Below are 18,797 nucleotides of genomic sequence, written 5' to 3'. Positions count from 1 at the left end.
CAGGCTTCTGTATGTTGTGTGTGGTGGGAGGCTGGACAGGTAAGCCGGGGTACCCTATACATTGGTTGTAGATTTTACTCTGTTAGACACACTAGGTTATGCGGTTGGTGCCACCCTTGTATGTTTTCACTGACTTTTATCGAGTAGCTAGGTAGGCCTTTTGTTTTGCATTTTTCTTTCAGTTAGGCTAGGCCCTGGAAGCTACCGACCTCTTTTTGTTTTATTACTTTCTTTGATTTGGATCAACCGCCCAGTCCTCCTCCCCCCCCCCCACCTTTTCTCTGTTGTTAAGATTGACTGTCCAACCATTAAATTCTGCCTGATACCTAACTGCTCTGTGGTCTTCCTCCTTCATTGATTGTGGTTGTCCAGTGTTGCTGTCTCCTTCCTACCTTTGCCTCCGCCATGGTGGGGGGGGGACGTAACAGCGACTAAAAAAAGCAAGCGGTTGCCAGACACCGGAGACCCGCTGTTCTAACACTGCGGCCACTGCCACGTCCGACGCGTCGGAGGTCAACGCAATCTCCGGCGACGGAAACGGGTGGGCCAGCAGGGCGGCGTTTGCCAGCGCAGTCTTGGCCCCAGAAAATGCCTAGATGTGTTCAGGGAGCCAATCAATCAGGTCCTTAGCTGTTTTACCCTTCAAGGCAGCATAGAGAGGCTGCAGCAGGTGCGCAGCTCTGAGAAAGCGGTTGTAGAAATTGACCATCCCCAAGAACTCCTGCAGCGCTTTAACGGACGCAGGACGCGGAAAAGCCGAAACGGCCCGGATCTTGTCTGGCAATGGAACCACACCATCAGCGGAAATGCGGTGGCCCAAGAAATCCAGAACCGGCAAGCCGAACTGGCACTTGAAGGGGTTGACAATCAGGCCGTGTGCCGCCAAGCGCTGGAAAACCTGATGCAGATGGGACGCGTGCTGACTCTCAGAGCAGCTGGCCACCAATATATCGTCAAGGTACACGAAGACGAAAGGCAGCCCGCGCAAAACGGAGTCCATCAACCGCTGAAAAGTCTGCGCGGCGCCTTTCAGGCCGAACGGCATGCGCAAAAATTCAAACAGGCCGAAAGGGGTAATAACGGCAGTTTTGGGGACGTCTTCGGCGCGCACGGGAACCTGGTGATACCCGCGCACCAAGTCAATTTTAGAAAAAATCGAGGTGCCGGCGAGGTGGGCGGAAAAATCCTGGATGTGGGGAATGGGGTAACGGTCGTTCTCCGTGACATTATTCAAACGGCGAAAATCCCCACACGGCCGCCACCGACCGTCTGACTTGGGCACCACGTGTAGCGGAGAAGCCCAGGCACTATTCGAGCGCTGCACTATGCCGAGGTGCTCCATTGCGGCAAACTCTTCCCGAGCGACGGAGAGTTTCGCGGGGTCGAGGCGGCGCGCGCGTGCGAACACCGGGGGACCGACCGTCGGAATATAATGTTCAACCCCGTGCTTCGTTGCCGTGTTCGAGAAATTAGGAACAGTCAGTGAAGGGAACTCCAAGAGCAACCGCTGAAAAAAATTCCCTGAAGTCACTAAATTAGCCCGATTCAGGGGCTCAATGGCGCGAGTGAAACAGGGCATTGAAGAAAAAGACAGTGCATCGATAGGTACAGAATAGGTACAGAGCTAGCGGCAACAACAAAGGTCCATTGGAAATCCCAACCATGAAAACAAACAGTCACGAACCTTTCCCCGAACGTTGCGATGGGAGAGCCATTAGCCACAATAAGCTGCGGTCCGCAGCCTGCTGCTAAACTGTCGGCTCCGGACGGGGGAAGGAGGCTCTTCTGGGAGCCGGAGTCGACCAGGAAATGTCTCCCAGAGCGCGAGTCTTCTATGAAGAGCAGTTTTTCTTTGTCGCCAGCGGTCGCGGCCGCTACAGCGAGCTGGCGGGGTCCATGTCCCAGGGTCGGAAAAGCGCAAGGCGGCAGGCAGCGGCGCGCTCCAGCGCCAAAACGCTGATGGTAGAAACAGAGGTCCCGTCCATGGTGTCGCTGTGCCGCGATCTTTGCCGTCAGCGAAGGATCGGGTACGTCGTGGCAGGTCAGCGGGGAAGTGGAAGGCGCCGGCGGCGAGGCTGGAACTAGGTCGTGATCGTGGAAAGTGCGGGTAGCCAGGAGAATACGATCCGCATCCTCAGCCAGGGAGCGATAATCTTTCGTGCCCAGAAGCGGAGAGTTGGCGAGGCCGGCCCTCACGGCCGCCGGCAGCTGTCAGAGGAAGATGTGGGCGAAGAGGAATCCCCCGTCGTCCAGTCTGAGAAAGGATAGCATGTGCTCCATCAGTTCGAGGGCCGTACCGCCACCCAGGCCTGAGAGGGAGAGGAGCTTCTCGGCTCGCTCTGCGTCGGTGAGGGCATAGCGCCGAAGAAGCAGCTCCTTAAGGGCGGCGTATTTCCCTCGGGTGGGTGGGTCCCGGAGGAGCGTCAACGCATGACGGGTGGCTAGCGGGTCGAGAGAAGCCACCACATTGTGATATTTCGTGTCGTCAGCCGAGATGCCACGAAGGGCGAACTGAGCCTCCACGTGCACGAACCACGACGGGGGATCGTGAAGCCAAAAGTCCGGCAGCTCGAGCACCACAGCAAACGTAGTTGCAGCCGGAGGCAGAGAGCTGGCGGCTGCTGATGCATCCAGAGCGGAATCGGTGCCACCATCGGACTGCAGCATATTCGAGTCAGGGGTCACCAATGTGGAGGTAAACACAGACGACATGAGAGCTCTCGATAAACACTGCAAGTTTATTACTCATCACCACAGAACTGAACACTTTCCCTCCAAAACACAGCAACAACACTTCCTGAGAACTGGGTGTGAGTGGAGCCCTCCAGTGGTCCACCACAGTATTGTACTTTTCATTTAGCGTTATGGACAATGTAATTGCGTGGCATTGCCACAAGGGGGAGACAGTGGTGAGTGCGATAGGCCGTTGCAACGCGTCTCTGCCTCAGACGAGGAAGAGCCTGCAGACCGAACGCAACTGATGTCTCCTGTCTCTGCTTTTCTGTTAAAAAAACAGTTTAAAAACAGACCCCATCGAAGGCCTGTAACAACAACACAAAGTTGGTTTAAAAATGTATAAAACAGAATACAATGATTTTCAAATTCTTAACATTCTGACAGCATGAATACATCAGATGGTGACTGAATCTGAGATGCCAGCACTCGCCAAACAAGACAAAACCAAAGTAGTTGTTTGTAATAAAGTATTTGTCCTCACACAGAACTCTGTGTAACTTCAGGAATTTAGGAAATAATGAAATTGACATGCTCCAGTTCCATAACAGGTAAATAATTATTATGACTATTAGAGCAGATGGCAACACTAAGAGAGAAAAATGAACTCTCATATGTTGGGATATGAGAACTGATTGACAGGCAGATTTAACAAAAAGTGAACAGTTTGTTGCCGGTTAAAGCAAAGGTCCAACATCCAAAAAGTCCAAAAGAGTGGACAAACTGAACGAGAGCAAGAAAAATGAAGGAAATACACTCAGAGTGGAAACAGAGTGGAAGACCAAGGAATCATCCCGAAGGCTAAAGAGAAAGACATTTACCAAAGTAAGACAGGAAATGAGATAACATGGTCACGCACTGAACAATGAAGTCAAAGGTGAGCACAGACCACAGTCCAAAACTGTGGACAATGAAACCCAAACGCACTGACAATGCCAGAAAAGTAATCAAGTAAGTGCTCCAAAAACAATGAGGTCTGAAAATAATAATAACAACAGTATCAGACTAAACAAAACTCTCCCATGAACTAAAAACTGAGAATGTAAGAACAAAAGTATCACACAGAGAGGAAGTGGGTCCAAACCTGAGCCTCCGCAGCAGGTACTGCTCTGCCCTCTCCTGCAGAGAGTCCAGGTTATTGTTCAGATGCTACCTTGGTCGTCCCAAAATCTAGGCATCTAGAGGAGAACGAGCCTTTTTCATTATGGCCCCCAAATTTTGGAATACGCTGGTAAACGGACTGATTCTTATATAGTGCATTTCTACTCAAAGCGCTCTATACAACTTGCCTCATTCACCCATTCACACCCACTCATACACGCACTTCCTTCTATACTTAAGTGTAATCTAAGCATTCACACACATTCACACTCCGATGGATGCATCAGAGGGCAACTTGGGGTTATTATCTTGCCCAAGGATACTTGGCATGCAGACTGGGGAAGCCAAGGATCGAACCACCAACCTTCCAGTAGTCGATCTGCCACCTGAGCCACAGCCACGCTGCCTTTCCTGTTTTTAAAACGCTTTTGAAAACACACCTTTTTTTGATAGCATTCAGACTGGTGTGAGTTGATATGTTTATTATGTGTATTATTATACTTTTATGTGAGTGTCAGTGGTTTTATGTTTTACTCCTTTGTTTCTGTACAGCACTTGTTGTTTGTTTAGGATGTTTATGCCTGAACAATATGAACAGTATGCACATTTGAGTTTGTTTGTGTGTGTTTTTGCATTTGTTTTCACTGTGACAGTGAAGAGAAACTTTGGAAATCAGGTCAGTTACCAAAACTACGTTTTTTTCTTAGTTTTGGTACTTTTTCTGCTCATGGGTTTTTTAGCAGCATGGCTGAGGCAGCTGAGGACATATTCTGACTGTTCCCAGCTCATATCCTCTGATATGCACTCTGAATGCCATCACTAATTAACTCCTCATCAGCAGCAGCCTCGAGTACATTTTCATCTGCAGAGATGTTGTCATCAAAGCCCTTTATCAAAATAAAAACATAAAAAAGATCTGAAATAAAACTGTAAGAGCAGTCGTGTCATCATGTCACAGTGACAGAAGCCAAACCACAGTCTGTGTTTAGGTGCAACAATACCAACATAGTGAAAAACTGGAAACTTAAATATTGGCCCCTAATAGTTTTTTTTTTCAGCAAATAATTGAAGGAAAGTAAATTATTAAACAGAGTGCATGTTTTGTTATAAATGCAGTAGGAAAAGCAGCTGCAGACAGCAAACACTGAGTTATTAATACAATTCAAAATACTGTGAAAAATACACTCTGCTTCAGCTAAAGCTAGGACAAATGTCAAAATGATGTTAAATACAATCTGGAATTATATTAATAAACATAGTCTTTATTAGCATGTGAAAAACAAACAACTTCACAGCAGTTAAAAATAAAAAGTGCATTTAGTTCATTGAAGCAAGGTTATTTAGTTTAATATTCATGGTGAATTCTCTCCTACGCTTTATGACTTCCTGCTTCTACCTAGTACGGTCAGGTCATCTAAAACAGAAAACACGAACAAAACATTGATTAAAAGTTTATAAAGTACATGGAGAAAATATAAAAGCGGCACAATTTGGGGGGTTTTGGCTAATTTGAGTCTCTCTTTCTCTAAACGGACTTAAGCTAACATTGCCAGTTACATTAGCAAGCTAACTTAACTGTCATTGATATTCAGAGGTGACATTTTAGTGCCAAATCTATTTAATGTATGTACATGTAATGTAAGACAATCTAAAGAAGCTGCACTCATCCACTCGGTCAGGCACACCTGACACTGGGTTGAATCAAGCACTGAGTTATTTCATGTGTGACACATCTGAGTGTCAAAAGATAACAGTGGAAAAATGTGAGAGCAGGTTATTATACAGCTATGGAGATTAATAGATTACACAGTGTGCCTCTGTTTGGTCTGGCATCCTTCTGTGAGAACATGAATCATGATTATGTAGTGTGCATGCATGTATCCTGCTCACACACTGCAAACATCTCTCGAGTCGGTATACTCATTACTACAACGCCATGAATGATCACACTGAGAAGTCTGACACTTTCCACTGAGCCGAACATGTGTATAAACAAATGTTCTCATCTGGAGTGTTTGTGGGGCGCAACGGCCTGATTGATGCAGAGCTTCTTGCAAAGCATCGACTATATTCAAGAAAGATAATTAAACTACAAGAAAACACTTTTCCACAGGACGTATTGATCAGCTGTGAAAGCTTTGAAGGGGTCAGTGTGTATGTCGGATTGTGTGTGCACTAGAAGGTTAAGAACCAACAAAAAGCAGCGAGCTTGATTCTGACTTAACAAGCAATATCTGCATGTCCTTGTGGACAGAATTAATTATATAGCTGCATGATGGATGAAAAACTCACTTTTTGACGAGGCCATTACTTTTTACTGAAAAAGCCAGCTGTATAAAGAACTGCAAAAACTGGTATGATCTTCATCCTCATGAAAAAAGCCCGTCCTTGTGCATGTACTTCAGCAGCACAGGCTTTGTCAAGTGCATGTTCAAATTGTTGTTTGACAATTCAGCATGTCTTCAGTGCAAGTATCCAGGCCAAAACGACTACAAAATCATTGCTGCAGTGTTTCTGCTTTGTCTGTGTGACTGCTCATCAGGTCATTCGTTAGCTCAGAAAGGCCAGGCTAGGCTGGGGTTAGCATGCACTTAGCTTTAACACTACTTTGGTTCATTGTTAGCTTTGTGTTATCATGCTGTGTGTGCAAATGTCGTGTTAACAGCATTATTCAACTTTTTCTGTCCTGTATGCAATTTGCATTTTACTTTAATTGTGCTCTTGTTCTTTTGTGGAATGAAAACAAAAGTATCTCCACTCCTCAGATGTGATGGACTGCTTTGTTATTTTCTTTCTCCCTGCATATGAACCGAAGTCCAGTGTTGCCAACTCCTCAGTAAGGAAAATCACTATTGGCTGTCCTAAAAGCCGCTAGAAGTCGCTAAATGATGTTATCGCGTAATTTGCATAATTGGTCATGCTTATGTAATTGTAACCTACGTTGTAGGAGAGAAAAATATCATCATGGAAGAGACAAAGTGAGGAAAAAACACAATAAATGCATTTAGAATTTATTTAGAACCACAAATTAAATTTCTTTTAGCAACTATTGTGTTTTTTTAATGTCACAATTCCAACCCACCTCCTTTATCCGGGCTTGGTACCAGCAAAAGTGACCCGAAATGGGCGCTCTGGCAGAGTTACTTTTTGTGTCTGTGTTTTTTTAAGTAGTTTTAAAACCTGTGATCCACAAAAAGTAAGATTAAAAGAAGAACTGACTGCATTACAGTCAGGACAGGAGCAGCGGCTTCGCTCATGCACAATTCATTTGCAGTTTTGGACGCGTATGGGTCAACATCTCCTGCTCTGATAGCAGCTGGGGGCGACTGCTGCGTGACGACGATCCGCCGCCTGTGAGCGCTTTGGCACGGGCGAGATGCCCACGGCAGCATGTGCTGCTTGTTGAGAGTAAGAGCGATACGTCCTAATAACACCAGCAAAAGTCGCCAGAATTGTCACTAAGGGGGTCTGAAAACTCGCTAAATATAGCGACAAAGTCGCTAAGTTGGCAACACTGCCAAAGTCAGCTGACTGCATTGCAAGCGTGCAGCCAGAAAAAGGCGCATTTGAATTTTTTTTCCTTTCTCTCGTTCTGAAAAAGAGAAAAATCTTTATAACAGGTATATGGCACAATTGCAACTGTAAAGTGATTACCAAATATGATGCCAATTTCGTTAGCAAGCTAATTTAGCTGTCAATGATATTTTAGAGGTGTCTTATCATTAACATATTAATAGTCTCAAATGTATGTAACGTAGTTCCATGGAACGTAAGACAATCAGTCCAGTAAATTATTAAACTGCTGTGTTACTGAAAATGTTCATGTGATTGCGGTAACACGTCACCTTGGAACGTTTAAAGACAGTTCCACAGTCTTCAAACTACTTTATATAGTTTGATTCAGGGTTGTCATATCTATAGAAAGTTTTATAAAAACCAGTAAAATAGCTATCAGTCAACGTAATGTAGAAATGTGTTAGATGTTCACTGTGTCTTTTTCTTGCAAATTAATAAATGCACATTTCGTGATGAGAGTGTGTAATTAAGAGTAGATGCCTCTGCTGTGGTTGGGCAGTCAGCTAAACTCCTTCCCCACATCAAGACTCTGACGATACGATTCCCGGTTTATTGACACAGGGAAAGGTGAAAGGTGAAACTGTAACACACTGTACAAGGCATAATTACACACATGTATAACAATGAACATATATTAACCCAGTTTTTTAATATAAGTCAACATGCAATATTCATATGAATTACTTCCCTTTTTAACTCAAATACAAACATTAAATTATGATTTTAACAACTCTTGCTGTAATGAATGCCTCAAATTTGTCGTTCCCCTTTGACTAGCCCCATAAGCGATTGCTTGCGTAAATTGCATAAGATTGGTTTTATCATTAAACTTGTAGAAAAATGAACTTACTTGAAAGAAAATGGTCTATACATGCACATAAAACATAAAACAAGTCTGTACATACCCACAATGCTACCAAAGGCATAGGATGTATGTAGATGTCGCTGGATTTAACTGGCTAAGGCCACTAGTGATGCGTGAATCATGAACGAATCGTTCAATACTCGAGAATCTTTTTACTGACTCACTGACTCATCCCTGTTGCTGTTAGCAAACTAATTTCATTAGCAGCAATATATTTAGCTTATAATTAAAATTGTGGAGAAAAACACAGCATCCAGTATCGTGACAAAAATATTTCTGCTCTGAACTGGAAGAAAAAACCCTGAGTAGAAGCTCACATCAAGAAAATAGCTCCTCGGTTCACAGTAGCATCGCTCTGCTAACATGCTAACAGCACATTTAAGCTACTCACCCCCTCCCTCCTGTGCTGAATCATAGAGCGAACGAATCACTCACTCACTCACCCCCTTTGCTCTTTTTTGCTCTATAAAATAGTTGTTTTCTTTTAGAATCATTCATCTTAACAGTAGGATTTACATGAAAAGAGAAACAAATTAAGTTTGAGGGAAAATGTACATTTTTTGCACTCTCTGGTCGACTGACTCAGTGAATCAAATGACTCAAAAAATCCGATTCACTTTGATGAGTGACTCATGAAAACTCGATTCAGTAAAAAGAATCTAATTTACCATCACTAAAGGCCACCGTGCTGCACATGCCTTCTCCTTAATAGGGCTTTGGAGTTGACATAACGCCGCAATGCATTGTGGGAGCGCTGCACCATTTTAGCAGGCCATGAGTCAAAACTGACACAGATTTCAGCACAAGACCCCTGCTTGGTTTCGCTGGCGTGCAGGGAGTCACAGCTTCGGTGATGCATGCTGTATTTGGACACACCAGCCCAAAGTGTTGTGAATCGTGTGTGTTACCCCGAAAAGTCTGTGTCCACTGTGCAAACAAGATGTGGCGTTACACATGAAGAGGCCTACACCAAGACAATGGCAGCACATCACCACAAACTGCAGGTTAGTTTATGCGGTTTTTTAGTGAACACAAATTTTCCTGAACTCGGAGCATCTTCAGACGGACTCACAATGTGTGACTGTTGTGGGAAGGTGTGTCTGGGGATTAAGTGTTCTTTTTAACACCAAACAGACAGCATAAAGCAGGCATTGCATAGCCATGTTAATAGTTTGCATGTCATGTGTATGTACTTACTAAATACATCTGAGCAAGTCTTGACTAAAAAAACAAAAACGTGTCTTTTCTGTTTTATTGAAAACACTTTATAGAAAGTTACATCGGTTACAATGAACTGTACAAACAACACAGCATTTTTAAGAATATTTAACAAGTTTCATTCGCCCTGGTTTGACAACCACACTTGGGCACATATTTACCAAAACGCAGCAAATCTTAACTCTCTTATCCAGCAGCACACCAACAGAAATCTGGGGATGGTAGAGAACTCGATATCAGCTCGTCTCACCGCTCCTATCCAGGCCTGACGTCTTTGTTTGGTAACATCCGATACATGAGATCCCTCACGTTGCTTCCAGGAGGGGAAACGATAAAAAGAGAGCCCATTTTCCAGCTTATTCCCTTCCCGATCGTGCGATCTAACATTGCAATCGACAACACAGCAAGTACGAACCATGGCTCATATTATCCATGTGCTTTCGCCCTTTGTTTGGTCTGCTCAAATGGCGCGTCGACCAAAAATCCTGGCCACGCCCCCTCCCGTGACATCACGCTCCAAAGCCCTATTAACAGACTTACTTCCTGTTTACTGACGACATCATTTCCTATTACCGACTACAGGTTTTAAGGTGGCACCAGAGAGTTACAATTGCATATTTAACATTTACCAAATCTAAGAAAACATTCTAACTTAAATTAACTTTTGATATCAGAACAGTAGAAAAACACAGAAAATGATAAACACCAGAGTATAAAAGTATTTGCAAAATCTTCAGGGCATAATTGTATACTGTTTATTGTAGTTGTTTCAGGCATTTTTGAGAACTTGCCACTCAGACTGTTGCGATCAGGACTCTGCTGTCAGCTCATCAGCTGCTCTGGTCAGTTTGTTCTTACACTGGCTCGAGGTTTAGGTTCATAGTTTTGCTGCATTGTGTAAATTCACAGTGAGATGCCTCTAGATGGTTTTGGTAATAGAGACAAATATGCAGCTAAGAATGTATACATGGATCACTCTGTGCTACCAAACCAAATGTTCATGTGATGGTTTCCTGGGAAGAGGAAGTGTAAAGAGCTCGATCGTCGACATTTCTGAGTTCCACAGTTTGGGCACTTTTATATTCAGACTTGGCCTTGGGAACACAATACAACAGCAGTGGTTAATTTGGATATCAGGGGAGTTGGTGGTGTATATGTGGTGTAAGCAGAGATGGAGCCTGATGTTGTTATTTGGACTGATATAAAAAAGCTGGACTTCATTCTAAGATCTTGCCTAGTGCGGGTTTAAACTGTGATGTGAAGTGGGCATCAGTCACAGAGTGTGCATGTCATGTGTTTGGTGTGTGTGTGGTGCAGGGCATGCAGCCAGCAGGCTGCTGGAGTGGAAAGCTTTCTGCCTGGTCACTAAGTGGGGTCGCAGCCCAGCACTGATCACTGCTCTCCTTCATCCTCCACTTCACTCCCTCCTCTCATCACTCTCTTCCTCTTTACTGTCTGCCTCCTTCCTTCCAATGGACCAGTCCCCCTCCTCCCCCTCCCTCTCCCTGCTGCTGTTTCATAGCATATCTCCTTCCATCTCTCCCTTTTTTCTCTTTATCTGAGACATCCTCTCCCCGTCTCTCCTGTCCTTTCCATTTCTGCAGCTTTCACTTTCTTAAAGCCTCTTTCTTCCCCATCGTTTCTTTCCCCTAAGGCACCTCTTTCTCTTCATCTAACCACGTCTATTCTCTCACCACGGCTCTGTTTTATTTATGTTTTTGCTCTTTCCTCCACTCACTTTATGTTTCTTCATTATAAATGGATCCGTCAGCTGCAAACACTATACACTGTGCTGCTCCAAATACAAGAAATAATTAGATAACCATGTTTAAAGGTTTCATCATATGTTGGTTATATATACAAACACTTGGAATATTTTAGACACTTAGACATTGTATTCTGCCTTAGTGTCACATTGAATTAGAAATAATAATGGGCACTACAGTGTACAAGTGCAGAGTCTCAGCTTTAATTTGAGCAAGTTAGCATCACTATTGAAAGAACTGTGTGGGAGATCACGTTCTTTTAATGCTAAGTTTCTGAAGTCAAGGGATTTTTAGTAATTGGACAGATACCCATGAACTTAAATAGATTCATGATACTGAAGCTTTTGTGCAAAAGTGTTTGCAGTCAGTGAATGTTCGAAGTTTTGCACCCACAGAGCCGATTCTTTGCAGAAGAGCTTTCACGCATCCTCACGTCCACGCAGCCTCCAAAATCTTGACTGCACATTATTGGATGCAGATGATGATTGGTTTACAAGTGGGCCATAACAGACCATGCAGCTGACCAGGAACAGGAGAACTGTGAAACAAACGCAGTGTAAAAAGCACAGATAGTAGCTGCAGTCAACACTTCAATGTTTTAAACATTCGGTTTCATTTCAGCGTTTTGTACATTAAAACTCGGCTCTGCTCCGGTGCTGGCTGACTGACGAACAACAGCACAGGCAACAGTAGCCAACAGACGGCTAGCACCACAGACTTTGTGCACCATCTGCAAACGAAGCTCACTGCAGGCAGACGGGCAGTTTTTGGAGTAGAGTGGGCACAAAATGTGTCACCTTTCCAAGACCATAAAAGCAGCTTTGGACTTGACAAGGCAGGACAAAGTGTAGGGAGCAGGCTGGACTTGGGCCCAGCGGTCTGCTTTAGCCTCTTCCATTTCACCTTTATTCAGGTAAGAGCGATGGAAAACCATGCACACCATATTAAGCACCTTGAGGCACCTTGTGATTTGGCGCTATATAAATAAAATCGAATTCAATTATCCAATCCTATAACTTTGTTGATCATATGTACTCATAGATTTTTCTCATCTATTTTTCCCAGGCTGGGTTTTACTCATCGAGTTCATGTCGATTTCCTTTTTTTTTCTCATCGTGTTAACTTCTTTGACTGGCTGTATCTATCCAGTTGATTCTTGAACAGTTTTGGTCTGCATTCATTATTTAATCCCTTTTAGAAATCAAAGCTGAACAGAAGGTTCCAGCTTAAAGGCAGACTAACAACAGGCAACCTGTGCTGTGCCCGAGTGTGTTTCACCCCCTAAATCCTGTTCAGCTGACTAAATGCTGCGTGCCCGTGTGACTGGGCCTGGTTAGCCATGGGCCCAAACATGGAACAATGTTTTTCTCAAGCACTGCTTTGACAGCTGCCTCCGTAAAAACTGCTTTAAGTAAGTAACAAATAGGAGAAGACAGGATGTCACTGCTTCTCCAATTAAGTAACGACGTGCATAAAATCATGAAACTCCCGCTCTGCAAGAATGCTGTTCAAAAACACCGAAGAGCAAGTGGAAGAAGTGAGGTTGGTGAGACAGGCTGATGCCCACTCGTGCCCAGATTATTCTGCACACGGTGAGCGCAGGCGAGCATGCTTGAGCACAGTACGTGCAGAGTACGAGCACACCCTCATTCATGCTTGTGTTTGCCTCACAGTGACAGGTCACAACTAGCTGAATGTTCTTTATGTATGTAAGGTTTTCTCTTTCCGCTTGATAAAGATGGTTTGCTCTGCACTCAATAAACAAATTATTTTCACTTGTGTTCCTCAGCCTTCATCTTTTTGACCCTTTTTATGTTTCCTGTTAAACACGTGCCTTGTTGTAAATCCAGCTGATGATTTTGACAAACCAACCAAGTTTTCTGTATATCCTCCTTTAAATGGGCGTCTCTTCTCATCATGAAACACACCAGTTTAACCTCACAGTCAGTTTCAGGCAGCTCATCATGAATATTCAATATTACTGTGAGGACAGTGTCTCCCACATCAGAGGGTTGATGCTTTTTGTTGCTTTTGGTTTAATTTTTGAATGTCCCTAAAAACAATTTGTCACCATCAAAATGCTTTTTACAAACCTTGTGATTATTAAGGGATGACGGGGACACACGCACCATGTTCACTTGTTTTTATTCTCCATTTAAGAATTTAAATTGTGATTTTTATCTCTTCTCTTAGTGTTGTGGTAAACCAGTGTCATAACCTACACAAAGTGCAGGTTTTGAGTTTTTTGGCAACTGAAGAGCTTCTAATTCTGTTACAGTCTCTTTTTTCATCTGCCAAAGACGACCCAGATACTGTCGGGTCAAATTTCTTCCTTCCTCTACTTTCATGTTTCCTAGTTTGCCCTCGCTCTGCTCTTACCTCCTCCTCTCTCATCTGTCTACTTGATTACTCGTTGCTCTCATCCCAAGTCCTCTCTGCCAACTTGAATTAGAGCACAATCTCAGCTGATGGCCTCGGTTTTACACCCAGATGTGTGAGTGCATGTGTGTGTGCATGCATGGCAGTGACACATGGCATAAAAGATGCTTGAGGCTGAAAAAAGTTCCATCGCATAATGTTTTTCCTCTTGATAAGAAAATGTTACGTAAAAGAAAAGCCACTTTTAAATCAGGCACTCTAAGAGAAGCCAAACACTCTACTGCACACAGACAAACTGCACAAACACTGTGCACCGTGGTACTATTGTTTGAAAATCAGTCGTTTTAAACAGTGACATGGTTTCTGTTTTTGGTTTGTTTCCCAAACTATCTGAGAATTATGTCCAGTGTTATTCAGCTCTGGAGATACGGCACCAGGTTTATGGTCACAGTGAGTGTTTGATTCCACCTTCGTCACACTGAACGCTTTAAAGGACTCCTAAGTATCATATTTATATACATTCACAATGTCGATACCAGCCATGTTAATGCTAAGGAAGTATAACAATTAAATACTGAAAACACTAAATCACAAAGTGTTTCGGAGCATTGTCACATTTCATTTTGCTTGGCCATATTTCACACAAAACTCCAAGCGAGCATGTCACTAATAAACCACATCAGAGTGTTTAGAAATCAAAGAAATCTAGAAATCAAAGCACACAGGAAGGTGTTCAGCTCAAACTTGCATTGTACACCTGGTAGTTTGGTCAAACAGAGATCAGGGGCCCGTTCTTCGTACCTCGCTAAGTAGGTTAGCCGGATTAGATTGTTGACGATTTCGCGTGATCATGGATCAGTCGGTTCCCCGAAGCTCATCCGGGACTTGCTGTCATAGCAACAGAGCCGTAAGCGTAAACCTGCTCGGGAGCAGGTTTACTTTATGTAAACAGGATTAGATCGCAGCCACGCAGGTATGTCCGCTTCATTTATACGAAAGCAACAGCGATATTCCACCACTGTTTCACCATAAATAAATAACATCAATGTAACTAAAGACAATGCAGCACTTGATCCATTTATTGATTTCACACAGATACATACAGGTCATTTCCTAAAAAAGGGAAATGTACTATTAACATTCTATTACATGTATGTGATTATTACAGATGTAATTCATATTTCAGAGTAGTAATTGTAAATTACTTCGTGTAATCAAGATGAGAGACCACGGCTATAAAAGCCAAGGTGGATTTGGGAAGCCTGTCGCAGCCATGTCCTGTCCGTATACGCGAGCCACCCATTGCGGAAGGTGCAAGATTGATAAGGAGAGTCCTCAGAATTCAGCGTATATTGCGGGATAGACAGGATCCTTTAGCTCAGCGCGACAGTGTGCTCATAGAGAGATATCGATTTTCCCGTGAGGGTATTATTTACGTAACCAACTTGTTGACGAGGGGGTGCAGGACCACCACCTGTGTTTTTTTCCTCTGCCCTTTTCTTGGTTGCTGTTATAAACAAACAGATTATTTCAGGGTCTCTTTCCAAGAGACTAAAAGCAATATAAGTGATAAATATTACCATTCTGTAGAATATTCTTATATTTCACTTTTACCTGTTCCCATGTTCTAGTGGGTCCTGTCGTGGCTCTAATGTGAAAGAGGATAAAATATAACATATTATAATATAATGTAATATAATATTGGATAATATAGTGTAATATAATAAATCTACCCTACCGCCTACTGGTGATGGCCAGAGGGGCCGATGGCGCGATATGGCAGCCTGGCTTCTGTCAGTCTGCCCCAGGGCAGCTGTGGCTACAACCGTAGCTGCCTCCACCAGTGTGTGAATGTGAGAGTGACTGAATAGTGGCATTGTAAAGCGCTTTGGGTGCCTTGGAAAGCGCTATATAAATCCACTCCATTATTATTGTTATTATTAAATTACTTACGAGTTTAATTTGTCAGCAACTTCCTGCCAGCCCTCGCTCCTTGCTTTTGCAGCCTTTGCAGTGTTCCCTTGCGTTCTGATTAAACTCTGAAACTCCTGAAATCCCTCACTCAAGAGTTCTTGCTCTGCTGCCGAAAAATACCGAGCCGAGCGCGCTCCGTCGACATTTTCGCCGACCAATCAGAGGGTTGCCGATCAATGTTTCTACTATCGATGCGTAGCCCCTTTTACGACACCCAGTGATGTCACATTACTGCGTCCAGCTGTACTAATCGTCAACAGCAGGTGTGTTCGGGGAACCGGATTAGCGAGCTCACGGTTAGCGCGATGATTTGATCTTGGATGTGTCATTTGATCTTGGATGTAGTAAGCGACGTACGAAGAACGGGCCCCAGATCTCAGTGGATCCAAACTGCTCTGCAGTTCGTTTGGAATCTCACTGAGACCGCTTCATCCAAAGGTTTTGGTTTCACATCTGCCCAAACAAACAGCACCAAGAAGCAGAACAACAGGAGTCCGTTTGAAAGCACTGAACAGCTGAGGTGTGAACACAGCCTCAAAGGCTGTTATGTTATTTCAGTCTTCGGTAAACTGTGATCAAGACTGAAGTGTTAATACATCAGTGTGTTTCTGTCCCTGAAGGATTCATAACAATAATATAATGTACACTTTTATTGATCCCCTTGGGGAAATTCTTCTCTGCATTTAACCCATTCACTCAGTGGGCAGCCACCAGTGCAGCACCCGGGGAGCTCAGGGGCACCTCAGGGTAGTCGTTCAGGGGATTCGAACCCCTGACCTTCCGATCATGGGGCAACCGCTTTACCTACTGAGCTATCCCTGCCCTCAGTGTATCATGGAAGGGTTTCCATTTAGTGTTTTACTTTCCCCGTGATCAGTGTCTTCACTAGCAAACATTCAGCAAATGTAGCTGATTTCAGCTGCTTCTCATGGAAGTATTGTGTGTGTAGCCTTTAGCAGGATGGGCTTTTTCCAAGGGCCTAATTGTACCATCATCTACTCTCACCAACAGACTTCACAAAGAGATCGCTTTAATATAGCGCAGAGCTGTGTAGCACTGTATCACACTGTGTACATACAGCACAGGTAGGACATTACTAATTTAAAATCTGAAAGAAAAAATACATTTTGCTCTTTTGTGCATATGATTCAACTTTCATTTTTACATAATTTAAAGTGAAATAGGACAATATAGAGCTTAAATAAACAAGAATTGATTGTAATTTTAGCTGTGCCTACATGAGATTAAACTGATTTTATTGAATGTCTCATAACTTAAAATTGATCGGTAGAGAACGTTGTTTATCAAAGACGGCTGCCTTCGTGTTGCAGCGAGTTGGCTGCTACGCTGGGTGGAAGCAACATTTCATTACAAACAAAGTAAAAAAGTTTCAATGTTGTGACAAAGTATAATTCCTCTTTTTATTGAACACAGAGCAAGAGCGGTTAAACATGACTGAGGCTACAAACAGAGTAAAACAGTTTTTCAAATAGCAAAATATTTGCATAGGAAGCAACTTCCACACTAAAAAAAATGACATTGGGTGGTTGTTACATGTACAAGATTCAAACTTGTAATTTGAACTAAATAATTTCATGTTTCTATGGTGAACATAATTACATCATGTAGCATCTGCATGAAATTCAGCAACTTAATTTGTTCTTGTTGAGATGACAGGATACAATCTAGTCAGAGTGGTTCGTTGCCTGGACTCACAAAGTTCACAAGATCACATTAGATGTCAAACTGCAGGAAAATGGCTGGAGTCTTAAGAGGCAGACAACGACACCCACAGCTTGTGTTTGCTAATTATTGTGGTTTAACCTGTCAAGGACAAAAACGTACAGAACATTCTGCATCAATCACAGCTTTTCTAGTTTTGGTTTTGGAGTGACAGCTTGGTGGCTTGATGGTTGGTGCTGTTGCCTCACAGCAAGAAGGGCCTAAGTTCAAATCTACAATCTGGCTGGTTTGCAGTGTGTAGTTAGAGTTAGGTTAGTTGGTGATTCTAGATTGTCCATGAATGTAAGTGCAAATGGTTCTTTACCTCTATGAAATAATCAACCCCCATATTGGTTCATTAATTGCCTTGATTAACAAAGTAGTTGTTCAAACAACAAGATTTCATTGTGTTTTCCTAAAGTTTTTAACTTGTGTAGAATGAATTAAAACAAATTTCACTCTACATACTTAAATGAATCACTTCAAGTCAATGTAAGTATACTACATTGATCCAACGTAATCTGATTACATCAAACCACCAAATGCCAAATGTGTTGGTTTGACATGGTCAAAAATGGGTTATTGTACTTGGTTAAATCACGTGGAAAAAAGGTGCCGTGATTAAATTGTGTTCATCCAACAACAGATTTTTTTGAGTGCACAGGACCGGTCCATCTATTTTCCTGTATGTCTTAAGCAGAGTCAGTGTGTGTGTGAGACAGAGACAGAGAGAGAGGTCCAAACACTTGGATTGATTTTGATGATGGATAATTTATCTCCTTGCAGCTGAAGCCTCCTCAAAATGTAACGAGTTGTTTGTACCAGTCCTGCCTCTCGCCTGCAGATGATGCTCTCTCAAATGCACATATTTATTTAAAAATATCACCCAGAATAAGATGATGGTAACACTGTGACAGTAGATAGAACAGTGTCAGACTCTGCAGGTGAGGACAGTTCGCCGTGCAGGTGTGAAGGCCTGAGCCAGGGATTAAATTGCTACGACTAGACGACTGAGTTGAAGCATTTCTGAAATGTCAGGGTTTGTGAGAACCTACTGACAGCAGTATGGGGACGAATACACCATGAACCAGTGACAGGTACTGTTCTGGAACAACACTCATCTGTGAAGGCTCCAGCTGATAACTCTCTGTACTTAAAGGAGCCACGACAAGACCTTGGTGCCAAATACCACAGAGTACCATCCCTGTAATCTTAATTCATCATATTTAACACATTTAGATTTACTTCTTACCACATAAATCTGTCTCAGTTTTAAAGAATTCTGACTAACCATGCGCACTGTGAGCATTATTGCTGGTAATGTTTCCTGGGAGATTTGCGATGCTACCGTAATGTATCAGTCAATAAAGTCAGCATAGTTTGTCAGAGAGCCTGGCGGGGCCACAGCGCTAAATGGTTAACGATCCTTAAGAGATGAGCAGGCCGTGACTAATCTTGCCTCC

At 43.2% G+C, this 18,797-nt stretch overlaps 1 long non-coding RNA gene across 1 annotated transcript in view; it reads right to left on the bottom strand.

Annotated features, from left to right (window-relative positions):
- Nucleotides 1-15,979, bottom strand: part of LOC309689540 — a 60,139-nt gene extending 44,160 nt beyond the window's left edge. Inside the window, exon 1 of the long non-coding RNA XR_014271429.1 lies at nucleotides 15,592-15,979. This is a non-coding gene — a long non-coding RNA (uncharacterized lncRNA). The remainder of the gene's footprint in view (nucleotides 1-15,591) is intronic.
- Nucleotides 15,980-18,797: the final 2,818 nt, after the last annotated feature.

This window comes from Aulonocara stuartgranti, assembly GCF_965226115.1.
Source record: "Aulonocara stuartgranti genome assembly, chromosome: 15".
Taxonomy (NCBI): domain Eukaryota; kingdom Metazoa; phylum Chordata; class Actinopteri; order Cichliformes; family Cichlidae; genus Aulonocara; species Aulonocara stuartgranti.
Note: the sequence above shows the minus strand (reverse complement) of the source record. Positions and strands in the feature narration are given on the sequence as shown.